This window comes from Anolis sagrei, chromosome 2, assembly GCF_037176765.1.
Source record: "Anolis sagrei isolate rAnoSag1 chromosome 2, rAnoSag1.mat, whole genome shotgun sequence".
NCBI classification, from domain to species: Eukaryota; Metazoa; Chordata; class Lepidosauria; order Squamata; family Dactyloidae; genus Anolis; species Anolis sagrei.
Genome location: NC_090022.1, coordinates 27,560,315 through 27,577,956, shown reverse-complemented (window position 1 = coordinate 27,577,956; position 17,642 = coordinate 27,560,315). Strand labels below are relative to the sequence as shown.

The following is a 17,642-nucleotide window of genomic DNA, read 5'->3' as shown; positions in this document are numbered from 1 at the left end:
AGCTTGCTTCCTGCTGCTCTGGAGGCTGGCTAACAAAGAAGCAATGGACTCAAATGGCACGTGAAAATATTCCACCTAAACAAGAACTCCATGAGGGTAAGAGCTTCAAGAGTGTGGGGAAGTCTCCTTCTGGCTGGGATGGAGATGGGGTTGTAAACAGAGGCTGGCTGGCCATCTGTCGGGAGAGCTTTGATTGGGTGTTGCTTCAAACACTCGGGGTCCCTTCCCAACCCTGTGATTCTACGACCCGTGGAGAGAGCTTGGGTGATGTCTTCCTACATAGCAGGGGGTTGAGCTGTCGGGGGTCTTTCCCAACTCTCTGGACCTGAGTTCTGTGGTCCTACAATCACACACAAAGGGTCCAGGCATGCTGTGCTTGGGGGCGAAAGCGTTGCAGGCACGACGCGTCTTCCGTGGGGTGTGTTGTGTGTGTGTGTTGGTGCGCATCCCTCTCTCTTTGAGCCCAGGGAGGGAGGGAAATGGGGAGGCGCTGGCGAGGAGGGGCGCCATGCAAGGAAGGGGCGCCTCCCTCCCTCCCTGCCTGCCTGCCTGATTGCTTCCCTCCTCCCGCAGCTGCCTGGATCCAGCGGCGGAGTTTGCGCGGAAGAGGGAGAGGAGAGGGAGAAGAGAGCGCGGAGGGACCCCGCGGAGGTGAGAGCCACGCCGGGCAACCTGGGCGAGGGGAGGGAAAGGGCGGCGGGGACAGGGGCTGCTCTGGACGGGGCCGGCAAGGGAGGGGAGGGAGGAGGAGGAGAGAGAAGAGGAGGAGGAAAAGGGGAAGAAGAAAGAGGAGAAGAGGGGGAGGGAGAAGAAGAGGAGGAGAAGAGGAAGAAGAAAGGGAAAAAGAGGAGGAAAAGGGGAAGAAGAAAGGAAAGAGGAAAAGGAAGAGGAGGAGGAAGAAGAAAGAGAAGAGGAGGAGGAAGAAAGAGAAGAGGGAAGAAGAAAGAAGAAGAGGGAGAAGAAGAGGAGGAGGAAAGGGGGAAAGAAAAAAGGAAAGAGGTAAAAGAAGGGGAGGAGGAAAAAGAAAGAGGAGAACAGGAGGAAGAACGAGAACAGGAGAGGGAAAAAGAAGGAGAAGAAGAGGAGGAAAAGGGAAAGGGGGAAAAGAAGAGGAGGAAGAGAAAGAAGAGAAGGAAGAAGGAGAACAGGAGGAGGAGGAGGAAAGAGAAGAGGAGGAGGAAGAAGAAAAGGAGGAGAAAGAGGGAAGAAGAAAGAAGTAGAGGAGGGGAAGAGGAGGAAAGGGGAAGAAGAAAGGAAAGAGGAAGAGGAGGAGGAAGAAGAAAGAGAAGTGGAGGAAGAAGGAGAAAGAAGAGGGGGAAGAAGAAAGAGAAGAGGGGGAAGAAAGAGGAGGAGGAAGAGGAACAGGAACAGGGGAAGAAAAAGAAGAGGAGGAGGAGGAAGAAGTGGAGGAAGAAGAAAGAAAAGAAGAAGAGGAGGAGGAGGAGGAATAATAGGGGAAAGAAGAAGGAGAAGAGGGGGGAAGAAGAGAAGAGGGGGAGGGGGAGGAGGAAGGAGCAGTGAAGTGAGGGAAGGAGAGGAAGAGGAGGAGAAAGTACAGAAGGAAGATTAGGAATAAAAGAAAGAGAAGAAGAAAAAGAGGAGGAAGAGAAAATTATGAGTAAGAATAAGTTGTGAAGGGAGAGGAGGAGGAAGAAAAGGGTGATGAAGAAAGAGAGGAGGAGGAAGAGGACAACAAAGAGGAATAGGAAGAAAAAGCAGCAGCAGCAGTGAAAGGAAAGGAGTGGAGGAGGAAGAGGAGGAAGAAAAGAAGAGAGAATAAGAAGGAGAAAAAGAGAAAGAGGAGGAGGGGAAAAGAGGGGGAGGATGAGGAGAGCAACCCTTCTGTCCAGACTGGCACCCTTGACCCACGTCTGAAGAGGCAACTCTTCCTCCACCAAAGTTTTTATCTTCATCCAAGCGGTGTCTCCACTGCTTTTCCGGGTGACTGGGGCTGCCATCTACACTGTAGAGTTAATGCAGTCTGATACTGCTTCAGCTACCATGGCTTCATATTATGGATGCCTGGCTTTTGTCTTTTGGTGAGGTGCCAGCACTCTGGCAGGGAAGGATAAAGAGCTTGCAAAACTCGAATCCCACCACCTTGAGCAAACTCATTCATTCTACACAGGGTAGATGCAACTGTGCATGGTCTGCCTTTCTCCCTATGGATTTGGAGCAATGGAGAGATCTGGGGTGCATCTACACACTAGATAATAAATACAGTTTGACACCACTTCAACTGCCATGGCTCCATGTTATGGAGTGCTGTCATTCTACAGTATATATAGATACTGAGATGTAGTGTATACCATGCTGGGAGGGCAATGATAGTTGTGTGAAAGGGTGCCACATGGAAGATGGATCCAGCTTGTTTTCTTCTGCTCCAGAGACTGGGAAACAGGGACTAACAGGTTCAAAGTAGAGGAAAAGAGATCCCACTTACACATTCAAAAGAACATCCTGACTGAAAGAGCTATTTGGCAATGGAATAGGCTGCTTAGCAGAGTGGAGTCCCCTTCACTTGAGGTTTTCAAGCAGAGGCTGGATGGCCATGTTCCAGAAGCATTCTCTCCTGACATTTCGCCCACATCTGTGGCAGGCATCCTCATAGGTTGTGAGATCTGTTGGAAACTAGGCAAGTGGGGTTTATATATCTGTGGAATAATGTTCAGGGTGGGAGAAAGAACTCTTGTCTGCTTGAGGCAAGTGTGAATGTTGCAATTGGCTACCTTGAATGGCCTTGCAGCTTCAAAGCCTGGCTAGTTACTTTCTGGGGGAATCCTTTGTTGGGAGGTGTTAACTAGCCCCGATTGATTCTTGTGTGGAATTCCCCTATATATATTTTTTAGTGTTGCTCCTGATTTTAGAGTTTTTTAAAATACTGGTAGCCAGATTTTGTTCATTTTCATGGTTTCCTCCTTTCTGTAGAAATTGTACACATGCTTGTGCATTTCAATGGTTTCTCTTTGTAGTTTGATATGGTAGTTATTAGAGTGGTCCAGCATTTCTGTATTCTCAAATAATATGCTATGTCAGGGGTGCTTTGAATGTGTATTCCTGCTTTCAGGGGTTGGACTGGATGGCCCTTGGGGACTCTTCCAACTCTGTAATTCTCTGATGACAACAAACAGGACTCGAACATCATGTCTTCAAAATCCTCTTTGTATCAATTATGTCTTAACAGTAAGGTTTCATCCCTGTGTTTACCATCATCCTGTCGAGAATCACTTGTAGGCTTAGGCAGAATATTTTCCTGTAGCACACTGTGTGTAGCTCATCCTCTATGTACAGTTTACTCAAAAGTCACACCTAGCATTGATTAAACCACAATTGTGGGAAAGCATTAGCAGGAAAGTAAGGCAAGTGGGTTCTCATTTTAGATTTGAGGTCAAGGGCAAAGTAGACACTTTCTCTTTGCTGACCACATGTGTTGTGCTGAGTGTCATCACGGAGACATAGAAAATGTCAAATATATAAATATCTGACTCTTTTTAAAAATATCAGCAATGTTTTCATATTTGAGTGTCTAGGGAAGTGGAAAGGTCTTGGTGTTTCTGTTGTGGAAAGGTTCTCTGCTATTACTTTTGCAATTTGTTCTCTTAGTCATAGAAAGAAACCAGGTTAGTTAGACCAAATTGTGCAAAACCCCCAAATTCTTTGGGAAGGCCCCAAATAGGATACGAGAGGTGCATCTACACTGTAGAATTAATGCAGTTTTACACCACTTTAATTGCCATGACTCAGAGAAGGCATGGGCAAGCATCAGCCCTCCAGGTGTTTTGGACTTCAAAACCCACAATTCCTTTTATTTTCCCCAAACGGTTTTCTTTTTGTCGTGTCAGGAGCGGCTTGAGAAACTGCAAGTCGCTTCTGGTGTGAGAGAATTGGCCATCTGCAAGGATGTTGCCCAGGGGACGGCCAGATGTTTTGATGTTTTTACCATCCTTGTTGGAGGCTTATCTCATCTCCTCGCATGAGGAGCTGGAGCTGATAGAGGGAGCTCATCCATGTTCTCCCTGTATTCGAACCTGCAACCTGTTGGTCTTCAGTCCTGCCGGCACAGGGGTTTAACCCACTGCGCCACCAGGGCTCCATCTCCAAACTGGGGGAAGTGCCTTTTAAAACAACCTGAGTTTACAGTAGTAAATTCCATCGTTTAACTATATTTAATCCTATAGTTCCTTTTGCTAAATCTCCTGCCATCCAAGAGAGGAAGACAAAGGTCTTCGTTGTATTTATGCCAATCTGTGACCCCTCCAAAGAACACAGTATCTATAATGCTTTATTGGTGGCTGTGGTTTCTGAGAGTTTGAGTCCAAAATATATAGAAAACTATAGGTTTCCTTCTCATCTCTGTGTATATATATATGCTTTCATGTCACCTTTTGCCTTATGGCAATTGCATAGAGTTTTCTTTGGAAAGAGGAATGTAGTTTTGCCAGTTCCTTCCTCCAAAAATAACCTGGTCTATTAGTATTTTTATATACTCATAAACTATTCTCATGCAGAAGTTGGTCTGTGTTTTACCCGAGTATATGACCAAACTCCTCTTTTTCCAGCAAAGGATACAGAGGGGAGAATAAATGGCATCATGCTGAGTGAATAAGAATGTTTCCAGGATAGTCGTTGAGAAGTCATGCACTGTATTGTCAAAGGCTTTCATGGCTGGAATCACTGGGTTGTTGTAGGTTTTTTCAGGCTATATGGCCATGTTCTAGAGGCATTCTCTCCTGACGTTTCGCCTGCATCTATGGCAAGCATCCTCAGAGGTTGTGAGGTCCTTTGGGGAGATAGTGGTGGGGTACAAATAAAGATTTTACATGACAGATACATCTACACTGTAGCATTAATAAACAATTAATTAATAAAATTAATAATTAATTTAAAAGTTAATAAAATAAATTATTATTATTTGAAACACAAGATGAGTCCACAACAAACAAGGTCACTCTGCTGGCTGTTGTATTGGATCACAGGTCGGACATTTCGCAAGTGTTTAGGACTGTGTGATAATAATGTGTGCAGAACCTAGTAGAATAGCCTTTTGCAGATGACAGGTGGTGATTTTATCAGTGCCAATTGTGTTTAAGTGCAGGCCAAGGTCTTTAGGCACTGCACCCAGTGCGCCGATCACCACTGGGACTACCTTTACTGGCTTGTGCCAGAGTCTTTGCCGTTCAATCTTTAAATCCTCATATCGTGTCAGTTTTTCCAGTTGTTTATCTTCAATCCTGCTATCACCTGGGATTGCAACATCAGCAATCCATTATTATTATTATTATTATTATATCGAGGAGTTCCAGTTTGAAAAACCTTTCACCTTCTCTGCTAAAGAGTACAGACCCCAGGATCCCATAGCATTGAGTTATGGAAGTTAAAGTGGTGTCAAACTGCATTAATTTTCCAATGTAGAGGCACTCCTAGTTTAGGCTGATCAGAGCCACACAGCCACGTTTCCTGTTGCTGCCAGCCTGCAGCCAAACAGAGAACATTGTAGTCAGTGGTTCAGCACCTCTGGTTGAAATGAAATAAAATAAATCGGAGACGTGTCAAATTTGAAAGGAACCGTCTGCCTGGCAGGGAAGGTTTGTGGATAATAGGGAAGGAGCCCAGGCTCAATGGAACAGGTGGATCTCACAATGGTGTGTCTGATTATTAGCTGTGCTTATGCCCCGACTCTTCTTAGAAATCGTGAAACGTTGAATCATGCATTATATCAGTCTGTGCGCACTGAGTATTTGGGAGCGACGCAGATGAGCAGTGACTTTGGGAGCTGATTTGAATAGGTCCCTCTTATCAGGTTTGTGTGTGCGCATGTGTGTTTCTTTCCCTGATGGATGTAGCTTGGAGAAAGATTCTGATAAGGAAACATCGTCTGCTGTCAAGAAAACAGCCCTGGAGAAGAGGAGCTGACGAGTCCCCGGACTTGGTTTCGGCTCTGCCTAACATCCAGGGATGAGTTGAGCTGTCGGTGCCCGAGGTTGGCCCCCAAGAACATGGATAGTTATGAAAGGAGTGATGGCCTTCATCACGGAGGAGGGTTGTCCTTTCTCTCATCTTCGCGAAGGCAAAATAGTCATGCATTTTAGGACTAAGGGGGAAAGGCTTCCAGGAGAAAGTATGTAATGTACCAGGTGGATGTTGAAGCCATGCCTGCCGGTTAGAAATTAAAAGCTAGTTGCTCTGATGGCTCCCTACAGGCTGTCGGTTATAATTGGGTGGAATCAATTTTTAATTGCAGCACAGTTGGCATTTCACCAAAAATGGCTAAATCGTAATGGTTCAGGTCTTTCTAACCATATGTGTTTGAAAGTCGTCTTTATGAACCTTTTCCCCGTGAAGTCATAGTGTATTTTGAAATGTGGATAGGCATCATGACCGTCCGCATAACCATGGGTCTATTACACTGTAGAACAGACACGGGCAAACTTAGGCCTTCCAGATATTCAACTCCCACAATCCCTAACAGGAAGGGGCCTGAGGCTGTTAGGAATTGTGGGAGTTGAAGTCCAAAACACCCGGAAGGCTGAAGTTTGCCCATGCCTACAGATGCATCATGTATGAATACAATTGAAAGGGAAAACAGAAAGCTAAGAGAAGTTCCAACAGCTCTGCTTGTTGGAAACTCCCACTGCTTTGACTCTGTTAGCCCTGATTTCAATTTGTTACATCCTGGTTCTAAAGCAAATGTCTGGTGTAATATAATTTGCATTGAAAGCAGTTGAATAGCCTTCAAAATAATGGGTTGCTGTGAGTTTTCTGGGCTGTATGGCCATGTTCCAGAAGCATTCTCTCCTGACGTTTCACTCACATCTATGGCAGGCATCCTCAGAGGTTGTGAGGTCTTTTTGGAAACAAGGCAAGTGAAGTTTATATATCTCTTGGATGTTCAGGGTGGGAGAAAGAACTCTTGTCTGTTTGAGGCAAGTGTGAATGTTGCAGTTGGCCACCTTGATTAGCATTGAATGGCCTTGCAGCTTCAAAGCCTGGCTGCTTCCTGCCTGGGAGGTGTTAGCTGGCCTTGATTGTTTCCTGTCTGGAATTCCCCTGGGTTTTTTTTTAGTGTTGTTCTTTATTTACTGTCCTGAGTTTAGAATTTTTAAAATTCTGGTAGACAGATTTTGTTCATTTTCATGGTTTCTTCCTTTATGTTGAAATTGTCCACATGCTTGTGGATTTCAGTGGCTTCTCGGTGGAAGTACGATAGCTGGGACCCAATGCCAAGACAGCGCAGCAAGTGAAAGATGCAGGTGCGAAAGAGGGGGCAAAAAAGGGGGGGGACAAACAGCCAAGCATAGTGCTTAAGGCTATCCAGATATCGTATGCAAATACATCTTTACTTCTCTAATTCTGACCCACGCTGTGCAACCAGCATTGGGTCCCAGCTATCATACTTTTGCCAGCTTCTCTGTGTAGTCTGACATGGTGGTTGTTAGAGTGGTCCAACAAAGAATTCCCCCAGGCAGGAATCAACCAGGCTTTGAACCAGCCTATTATAACATTCACACTTGCCTCAAGCTGGCATGGGACATTCCATACACACACACATCACTTGCCTAGTTTCTAACAGACCTTGCAACTTCTGAAGATGCCTGCTATAGATGTGGGCAAAACGTCAGGAGAGAATGCTTCTGGAGCATGGTCATACAGCCCAGAAAACTCATAACAAGCCAGTGATTCCGGCCATGAAAGCCTTCAACATCACTTCAAAGTAATATTTTATAAAGTAAGGTGTCATGGGCTTCTTGTTAGTAGACCCTCAACTGAAAACCAGAAGCAAAGCAGAAGGATGAAAAAATATTATACTGGAACCAGTTTGACTTTTGGACTACGACTCAAGAGACCAGGGCTCGAATCCCTGCTAGCTATGAAAACCCAAGTAAACACACTTAGTCCTGTGATTGGATTGCCACATATTGGAAATGACTTGAAGACACATGAGACTAGTATATGCTTTTCCCCACATATGCACATATGGCTGTCATATTTCATTTCAGCAAGATGCCCTCTTCCATGTGTTTCTTGCCCTCCCCAAAACCCGAATCAGAATGAGCAAAGTTTTTTCCCCCCATCAAACTTTTTGTTCGTCTCTTCTAAATGCCTCCCCATTTCTTTCTCGGAAACTTTGTTTCCAGTATACTTTCCTTCGCTAAAGCTCTCCTTTTTTCTAAAATGAAACATAAGCGTAGATATCTTTAGGTGCCTTAAAAACTTCAGTACATCTCATCCGGTGACAGCCGCTCTTTGGCTAAATCTGGAAAACGCTTGTATCTGTCAAGCCTTTCGCTGCTCCCCTTCTCATCCCCTAAGTCTGTCTCCTTCTCTTTTCTGGTGTTCAAAGACATCTCGCCTCCTATACAAATGGGAACAAAACCATATGTTTTCTTAGCAGAGGGAACATATTTTCCAAAATAGCAGCAAGGGAACCTTCTGCGGTGGAGATTCTTCTAGTGCAGTGATTCTCAACCTTCTTAATGTTGCGACCCCTTAATGCTGTTCCTCATGTTGTGTTGACACCCAACCATAAAATTATTTTCATTGCTACTTCATAATTTTGTTACTGTTATGAAACTTAATGTAAATATCTGATATGCAGGATGTATTTTCATTCACTGGACCAAATTTGGCACAAATACCCAATACGTCCAAATCTGAATACTGGTGGGTTGGGGGGGGGGGTTGATTTTGTCGTTTGGGAGTTGTAGTTGCTGGGATTTATAGTTCACCTACAATCAAAGCGCATTCTGAACTCCACCAACGATGGAATTGAATCAAATTTGGCACACAGAACTCTCATCACCAACCGAAAATACTGGGAGGGTTCAGTGGTCTTGAGTTATGGAGTTGTAGTTCACCTACTACCAGAGAGCACTGTGGACTCAAACAATGATGGATCTGGACCAAACTTGGAATGAATACTCAGTATGCCAAAATGTGAACTCTGGTGTAGTTTGGGGAAAATAGACCTTGACATTTATTTGTTTGTTTGTTTGTTTGCAGTATTTATATTCTGCCCTTCTCACGCCGCAGGGGACTCAGGGCGGATTACAATGTACATATACACGGCAAACATTCAATGCCATAGACACACAATATATATAGACAGACACATAGAGGCTATTTAACATTCCAGCTTCATGAGGATATTCTGGCCACCGGGGAGCTGTCACTTCACCGTCCATTTGTGACACTGATGGAGTACTTCCTCATTCTTTGCATGCTTGCTGGAGATTTTATGGCATCATAAATTAGTTAAATTAGCCTCCTCGCATAAGCAGTACCTAAATTTCCTACTTGACAGATGGAACTGCTTTTCGGGCTGCAAAGGTGGACAGCAAGCTACACAAATGGTCGGAAGCTCACTCCGACCCTGTCTGACTTCGAACTCATGACCTTTTGGTCAGTAGTGATCTTAATGCAGCTGACTCCTAACGAGCTGCGCCACAGTCCCAATATTTGGGAGTTGTAGTTGCTGGGGTTTATAGTTCAACTACAATCAAAGAGCATTCTGAATCCTACCAACGATAGAATTGGGCCATACTTCCCACACAGAATCCCCATGACCAACAGAAAATACTGTGTTTTCTCATGGTCTTTGGTGACCCCTCTGACACCCCCTCGTGACCCCCCCCCAGGGGTCCTGACCCCCAGATTGAGTAACACTGTTCTAGTGGAAAGAGAGAAGCACTTAACACTGTGCTCACCTTAATGGACTGCCCATTCCATCTTTAAAATGGAAAGTTTTGTCATTCTTCTGTGCCTTTAAGTCATTTCCAACCTGACCCTATCATAGGTTTTCTTGGCAAGTTTTGTTCAGAAGTCCACCCTTGCCACCTTCTTGGGCAAGGGATGTACCCACATTGTTGAATTAATGCAGTTTGATACTACTTAACTACCATGGCTCAGTGGCATGGATTCATGGGAGTTTTAGTTTTATAAGGTCTTTAGCCTTCTCAATGAAAAAATGCTGGACCGTGATCCCATAGCACTGAGCTGCAGGAGTTAAACTGGTGTCAAGCTGCATTAATTCTCTAGTGTAGATACACCCAAAGAGAGTGTGACTCACTCGCAATCACCCAGTGTTTTGTAGATCAGCCTGAGGCTCCTAAGGCTGATGGGTTCACTGATGTTTTAGAGAGGATTGTGAAATTGCCTCTGGGATTTCCTGGGGTACGAAGTGATTAAGATTCAAGTCAGGGAATGATGCTTCTCTCTGTGAGAAATCTGACTCAGAAAATGCAGGGTTTCAAGGTCAGTCAGTGGAGCCAGAAACTGCAACATTAGATAAGAAGTCAGGTAAGGAACTAAGTGAGACAGGAGGCTCCCAGGGAAAAAACACATGGAGATATGGAGATCAACAAAGGTCTTCATTTACAAATCAGAGTGGAAAATAGGTATCGTAGGTCAGAGAGATTATGTGGGAAAGTTGTGAGAAGAATTCATGAGAAAGGGAATGCTTTCATGGGTAGCTATTAATTAGCAAGTTGTTTACCTAAGTGTTAGTTCAGGCAATGTAGCATTCAGGTGAGAAGCTAGGCCTGAGTTCTCTGGTTCTTGGGTTGTTGTAGGTTTTTCGGGCTGCATGGCCATGTTCCAGAAGCATTCTCTCCTGACATTTTGCGTGCATCTATGGCAGGCATCTTCAGAGTTTGTGAGGTCTGTTGGACACCAGGAAATTTGGGTTTGTATATCTGTGGAATGTCCAGAGTGGGAGAAAGTGTGAATGTTTCAATTGGTGTGAATGTTTCAATTGGCTACCTTGATTAGCATTTGATGGCCTGACAGTTTTTAGGTGTGGCTTGTTAGTGCCTGGGCAAATCTTTTGTTGGTTCTTGTTTCAAACAAGCCTTGGTTTTGGATTCAAGTATTCTGGAAGGTTCTATGTTCCCATTTTTTGTATTCATGTTCAGACTTTTAATATGTATACCTTTGCTTGTGGACTTAAGCTGTCCTTGTGGTTTTTGGCTATTCCTGGACTGTATTGCCTTTGAATCTGTTTGAGACATTTGGATACCTGCTGGATTATCACTTATTGCTAAACCTTTTTGGATTGTACACATTCTTTCTTTATTCCTGGTATTTTCATATATTTTAATGTGTTTTTTTTTTTACAATAAATTGTTTGCTTATATTTTGGACTCGTGTGGTGCTGTGGTCACAAGTATTTCCTGGTCTGGGGTGCAACACTGGCCCCCAATGGCAACGTTTAGTGCTCAGACCACTATAGAGGAGTGTTCATTTTGCAGCACATGTGGGTTGATGCAGTCAAAGAAGCCCTGACCTTAAAGTCTGCAAGACCTGAAGAGTCTTCCCATTAGTCCAAGCTGACATAATAGCACATGACAAAGCATGAACTGTGATAATGAGTGGATTTAGCCATGTGAGGGAGTCATCAAGTTGGGCTGCTCAGACTAATTGGAAGATAGTGGGCAAATGCACCAGATTCGTTGCTGTTGTCTAGTTAGGGAGCAGACACGCCAGGTATAAATGTGTTCTTCCTGGCAACAAGTAAGTGCTATTTCCAGAAAAATTTAAAACTATGTTCCACTATCCCTGTTTTTCCAACTCAGACTTGTCGAGCTGTGGACATTGGTTTGCTTGGTACCTTAGGGTCCATCTACATCAGTGGTTCTCAACCTGTGGGTCCCCAGGTGTTTTGGTCTATAACTCCCAGAAATCCCAGCCAGTTTACCAGCTGTTAAGATTTCTGGGAGTTCAAGGTCAAAACATCTGGGGACCCACAGGTCGGGAACCACTGATCTACTTTGCAGTTTGACCCCACTTTAACTGCTGTGAGTAATGGGAGTTGCAGTTACACAACTCCCATTAGCCTTCTCTGCCAAAGAGTGCTAGTGCCCCATGAAACTCTGTATCCCAGGATTCCATCACATTGGGTCATAGCAGTTTCAAATAGTGTGGAATTGCATCAGTTATGCAGTATAGATGCACCCTGAGTCGGTCAGTGGAGACGACAATTATAGTTCTTTCTTCTTGTTGGATCTGTTCCTCAAATGCCTTGAGTTACCAATGTGTAGGAATCTTTCTCGGTTGTGGGGCTGTTCTTGTTAACTTCTCCCGCTTTCACTCCCACTCAGGTGCTTCACAGATGTTCTTGTACTCCACCTCACATCATCCCCAGCCACTGTGGCACAGGACAATAGGAAAATGAGTTTAACACATGTTGAGAGTGACTGAGGAATCATAGAATCATTGAGTTGGAAGAGACCTCGTAGGCCATCCAATCCAACCTCCTGCCAAGAAGCAGGAAAATCACATTCAAAGCACCCCCAACAGATGGCCATCAAGTCTCTGCTTAAAAGCCTCCAAAGAAGGAACTTCCACCACTCTCTGGGGCAGAGAGTTCCACTGCTGAACAGCTCTCACAGTCAGGAAGTTCTTCCTAATGTTCAGATGGAATCTCCTTTCTTGTAGTTTGAAGCCATTGTTCCATGTCCTAGTCTCCAAGGCAGCAGAAAACAAGCTTGCCCCCTCTCCCCTCTGACTTCCTGTCACATACTTATACATGGCTGTCATGTCTCCTCTCAGCCTTCTCTTCTGCAGCCTAAACATGCCCAGCTCTTGAAGCTACTCCTCATAGGGCTTATTCTCCAGACCCTGGATTATTTTGGTCCTCTGGACACATTCTAGCTTGTCAACATCTCCCTTCAATTGTGGTGCCCCGAATTGGACACAGTATTCCAGATGTGGTCTGACCAAGGCAGAATAGAGGGGTAGCAGGACTTCCCTGAATAGACACTATATTCCTATTTATACAGGTCAAAATCTCATTGCCTTTTTTAGCTGCCGCATCACATTGTTGGTTTAAATCTGATCTATGCCATTACTATATGTACTTGGAATAAAGGAGGAGCTTCAAGCATATATAGGTTAGAACAGGCATGGGCAAACTTCGGCCCTCCAGGTGTTTTGGACTCCAATTCCCACAATTCCTAACAGCTGGTTGGCTGTTAGAAATTGTGGGAGTTGAAGTCTAAAACACCTGAAGGGCCAAAGTTTGCCCATGCCTGGGTTAGAAAAAGGTTAGTTTTCACTAGAATAAATAGAGAATTGGCCATTTAAAAATCTTCAGGTTTCTAGTTCTCATGGTTGTAAACTGTGACTTAGGCCCCATCTGTACTTCCATATGGTGCGGTTTGAGGCTGCATTATAGGCTTAGTTTGGACTCATATAATGCAGTTCAATGCAGGGATGATGATGATGATCATTTTATTTATTGGCCAATTCTTACAACTCCTGATGAGACACAGCATAATTAAAATACATCATAACTGAATTGTATGAGTCTGCACCAGGCATGCATGTGTTTTGGACTCCAACTTCCACAATTCCTAACAGCCAAAAGGAGTTGAAGTCCAAAACACCTGGAGGGCCGACGTCTGCCGATGCCTGGTATACACTGAAGATATAATGCAGCCTCAAACTGCATTATAGGGCAGTGTTTATGGGACCTTAGACATCTATGGACAATATCTGGCAAGGGTTCGAAGGTGAATTTGGAGGAGAGTCAAGAAGGGATTAGATTCGCCAAAATCCTCGTGAATCTTTTCCCTTCTGCATCTCCCAATCTGTATCTTTTCCCTAGTTCTTTTTTCCTGCTCTTTTTACTTTTCTCTCTCTGGCTTTCCCTTTTTCTCTCTTGCCTTAAAACCCTCCACTATTTGCTAACCTAAATCTCAGAAGCGGAATATATTAGGCGAAGGACGTACATATGGACTTAGTTTGCATAATTACTGCTGAATTTCGTTCCTTTCCCTGTGTCTCTGTCTCAGCAGCCCTCTATCCTTCCTTTACACGCCGCGTAAAGTGTGATCCTTCAAAATCAGCTCGGGCTTATCGGGCTCAAGTTAATAAAAAAGGAATTTTCTGCCAGCTTAAGAATGAATCCTCAAAGTCTCTCTTTTGAGGTAGGAGGTGGTTAAGGTGCCAGCAACAGAATTAGTTGCTTGGGCCGCCCACACATCCCGTCTTGTGAGAGTAGCAATGGGATTTCCCCCCCTCGAAAGATATACAATTTTGAAATTCTTTGGCTTTTTGCGCCAAGCTGCAGGGGTGGCCAGAGCTGGAGGTTGCTGAGTAAGCAATGCTTAAGCAATGCAGTCAAAAGCCTCTGCATTCAATCCAGGGACAATGTGGTCCGTTCCTTCGTCCGGGAAAGTAGCTCCGCAGTGGCTTTTGTGAGCCTGATGTGATGGAGCCGGCATCTCAGAGGGCATGATCCAAGGTGGTCCCAGGTTGCTGTTTCTCCCGGCAAGAAGCTCCATAGATAAGACTGAAGGGAGGCTTCACACTCATCTGTATTGCAGGGATGGAAGCTGCCAAATGCAAGGTGCAGCATATCTTGTGCCAAGTTGCTTGAAAGGTGCTCTCGCTTGCAAACAAGGTAGGCAACACCAAAGAAGAAACAGAATGTGGGAAGTATGCCTTGCAAGATTTCAGCATGCAAAGGGTCAGCCGTGTTATGTGTGTCTTTTGTTGCTTTGGGACCAGATCTTGGAAAGCTAAATAAACTTAACATGAGGAAAAGCTGACTGCACTTTCTTCTAAATCAGCATTTCTCAACCTGGGGGTCGGGACCTCTGGGAGGGTCGCAAGGGGGTGTCAGAGGCGTCTCCAAAGACCACCAGAAAACACAGAAATTTCTAGGTTGTTGTAGGTTTTTTCGGGCTATATGGCCATGTTCTAGAGGCATTTTCTCCTGGCGTTTCACCTGCATCTATGGCAAGCATCCTCAGAGGTAGTGAGTATTTTCAGTATTTTCTGTTGATCAGGGGGGTTCTGTGTGGGAAGTTTGGCCCAATTTTATTGTTGGTGGAGTTCAGAATGCTCTTTGATTGACTATAAATCCCAGCAACTACAATTCCCAAATGTCAAGGCCTATTTTCCACAAACTTCACCAGTGTTCACATTTGGGCATATTGATTATCCATGCCAAATTTGGTTCAGATCCATCATTGTTTGAATCCACAGTGCTCTCTGGATGTAGGTGAACTACCACTCCAAAACTCAAGGTCAATGCCCACCAAACCTTCCAGTATTTTCTCTTGGTCATGGGACTTTTGTGTGCCAAGCTTGGTTCATTTCCATCATTGGTGGAGTTCAGAATGCTCTTTGATTGTAGGTGAACTATAAATTCCAGTGAATACAACTCCCAAATGACAAAATCAATTCCCCCAACCCCCATCCCATCCCCCGTACTAAAATTTGGGTGTATCGGGTTAGTAGGTAAAGGTTTTCCCCTGACATTAAGTCCAGTCGTGTCTGACCCTGGGGGTTGGTGCTCATCTCCATATGGTCCAGTGAATGGAAATGCATCCTGCCTATCAGATATTTACATTATAATTCATAACAGTTATGAAGTGGCAATGAAAATAATTTTCTGGTGTGGGTCACCACAACATGAGGAAATGTATTAAGGGGTCTTGGCATTAGGAAGGTTGAGAACCACTGATCTAAATGATGACAGAATGCATGGATCAGAACATGTTTACTAAATCTTTCGGTACACAAATCCCTACATGTGCATGGTTTCCCATCATTCGAACTTGTTCCATTGTTTAATGTCTTTGCAGTCTTATTATTCACCAATTTAAATTGATCCATTTGACTTTACTATACCCTTCCCTGAGATCATTAGGTATAAGACAGAATTTAGTTGGTGGGGACTCCAGTGATTAATGAGGCTGAAGGAAAAAGATGGGACCAAAAATACCACTATATTTTTAGCATAAAGCTCTTACTCTCCACAGCGAAGCCTTGGAGAGGCATTTCCAACTTTTAGAATTGGGGAGGGGAGGCATGCAGATAGTTGGCCAACGCAAGTCATTGGAGATACCGTCCTAAAAGCTTAAAATATAATTGTTTCTTTAGTGTGAAAGCTCTGGGTTTCTTTCAGTGTCCAAATGACACTGTGGGGAAGCATATATGGCCATCTGATTTTATTACAATTAGCCCTGAGATCTTTGGACTATTGTGTCAAATTCTGGGCACTGCAACTGAAGGGAGATGTTGACAAGCTGGAACATGCCCAGAGGAAGGCGACTAAAATGATCAAGGTCTGGAGAACAAGCCCTATGAGGAGCGGCTTAAAGAGCTGCACATGTTTAGCCTGAAGAAGAGAAGGCGAAGAGGAGACATGATGGCTATGAACCAATATGTGAGGGGAAGTCATAGGGAGGAGGGAGCAAGCTTAGTTTCTGCTGCCCTGGAGACTAGGGCATGGAACAATAAGGAAAGGAGATTCCACCTAAACATTAGGAAGAACTTCCTGACTGTGAGAGCTGTTCAGCAATGGAACTCTCTGTCCAGGAGAGTAGTGGAGGCTCTGTCTTTGTAGGCTTTTAAGCAGAGGCTGAATGGCCATCTGTTGGGGGTGCTTTAATGTGATTTTCCTGCTTCTTTGCAGGAGGTTGGGCTGGATGGCCCATGAGGTCTCTTCCAACTCAATTATTCTATGACAACTGTAAGAGCTGTTTGGCAGTGGAATACGTTGCCTTGGAGTGTGGTGGAGTCTCCTTCTCTGGAGGCTTTTAAGCAGTGGCTGAATGGCTATCTGTTGGGTTTGCTTTGATTGTGTTCCTGCATGGCAGAATGGGGTTGGACTGGATGGTACTTGACGTCCCTTCCAGCTCTATGATTCTATAGGATGTGATTTAAATATTTTAATAAATACTGTCTAAGAAATAATAGAGAATCAGATTTGGCCCTTGGGCTTGAGATTCCCTGGCTCTGACATTGCAGCTCACTGATACAAAGCATTGGCTGATCTTTCTTCTCTGCGCCACAATCAGAAATTGAGTCCCTACATACCCATTTCCAAATGACATTTAATAAATTATGACTACAGTTATGTTTTTTTAAAAAACAGGGTAATGTCATTTCGACCTGCGGTTGTCTTTCTCAGGGGAGTCCAAAGCACACACGTTTCTTCCAGCCAGGCTACATCCATTATCCAGGTGAGTTCTTCTAATTTAGAGGTTGCCTATTTATTCCTGGCTAGCAAAGTTTGCAATAATAATCGTGCAGGACTGTAGCAATGCTCCATCTAATTCAATATTGGTGGGTTGCTGTGAGTTTTTCCAGGCTGTATGACCATGTTCCAGAAGCATTCTCTCCTGATGTTTCACCCACATCTATGGCAGGCATCCTCAGAACCTCACAACCTCTGAGGATGCCTGCCATAGATGTGGGTGAAAAGTCAGGAAAGAATGCTCCTGGAAGCCTGGAAAACTCACAGCAACCCAGTGATTCCGGCCATGACAGCCTTTGACAACACATACATTCAATATCTTCTTTCCCACTTTGAGCCACATGAATTAGCCAGTGATAGGCTGCTGTTAAAAAAGGATACTGGGCCTTATTGGCCTTTAGTCTGATTCAGCAGTGGACATCATTTATTTATTTATTTATTTATGACATTTATATGCCGCCCTTCTCACCCCGAGGGGGACTCAGAGCAGCTTACAAGTAATATGTAAATTTATTTATAGTTTACTCACAATCAAAGAGCATTCTGAACTCCACCAATGCTGGAATTGAACCAAACGTGGCACACAGGACTTCCATGACCAACAGAACATACTACAAGGGTTTGGTGGGCATTGACCATGAGTTTGGGAGTTGTA

General features: G+C 44.3%; 1 protein-coding gene across 5 annotated transcripts in view; it reads left to right on the top strand.

Annotated features, from left to right (window-relative positions):
• Positions 1 to 526: 526 nt before the first annotated feature.
• KLHDC8B (kelch domain containing 8B) overlaps positions 527 to 17,642 on the top strand; it is a 71,744-nt gene continuing 54,628 nt past the window's right edge. For 2 of the 5 annotated variants that reach the window (XM_067463422.1, XM_067463421.1), the window contains exons 1-2: positions 527 to 651; positions 16,886 to 16,973. The gene's annotated coding sequence lies outside the window, so the exon portion shown is untranslated. Of the gene's footprint in view, positions 652 to 14,079; positions 14,402 to 16,885; positions 16,974 to 17,642 lie in introns of those variants that run through there. The other 3 variants (XM_067463425.1, XM_067463424.1, XM_067463423.1) reach the window with 2 other exon arrangements.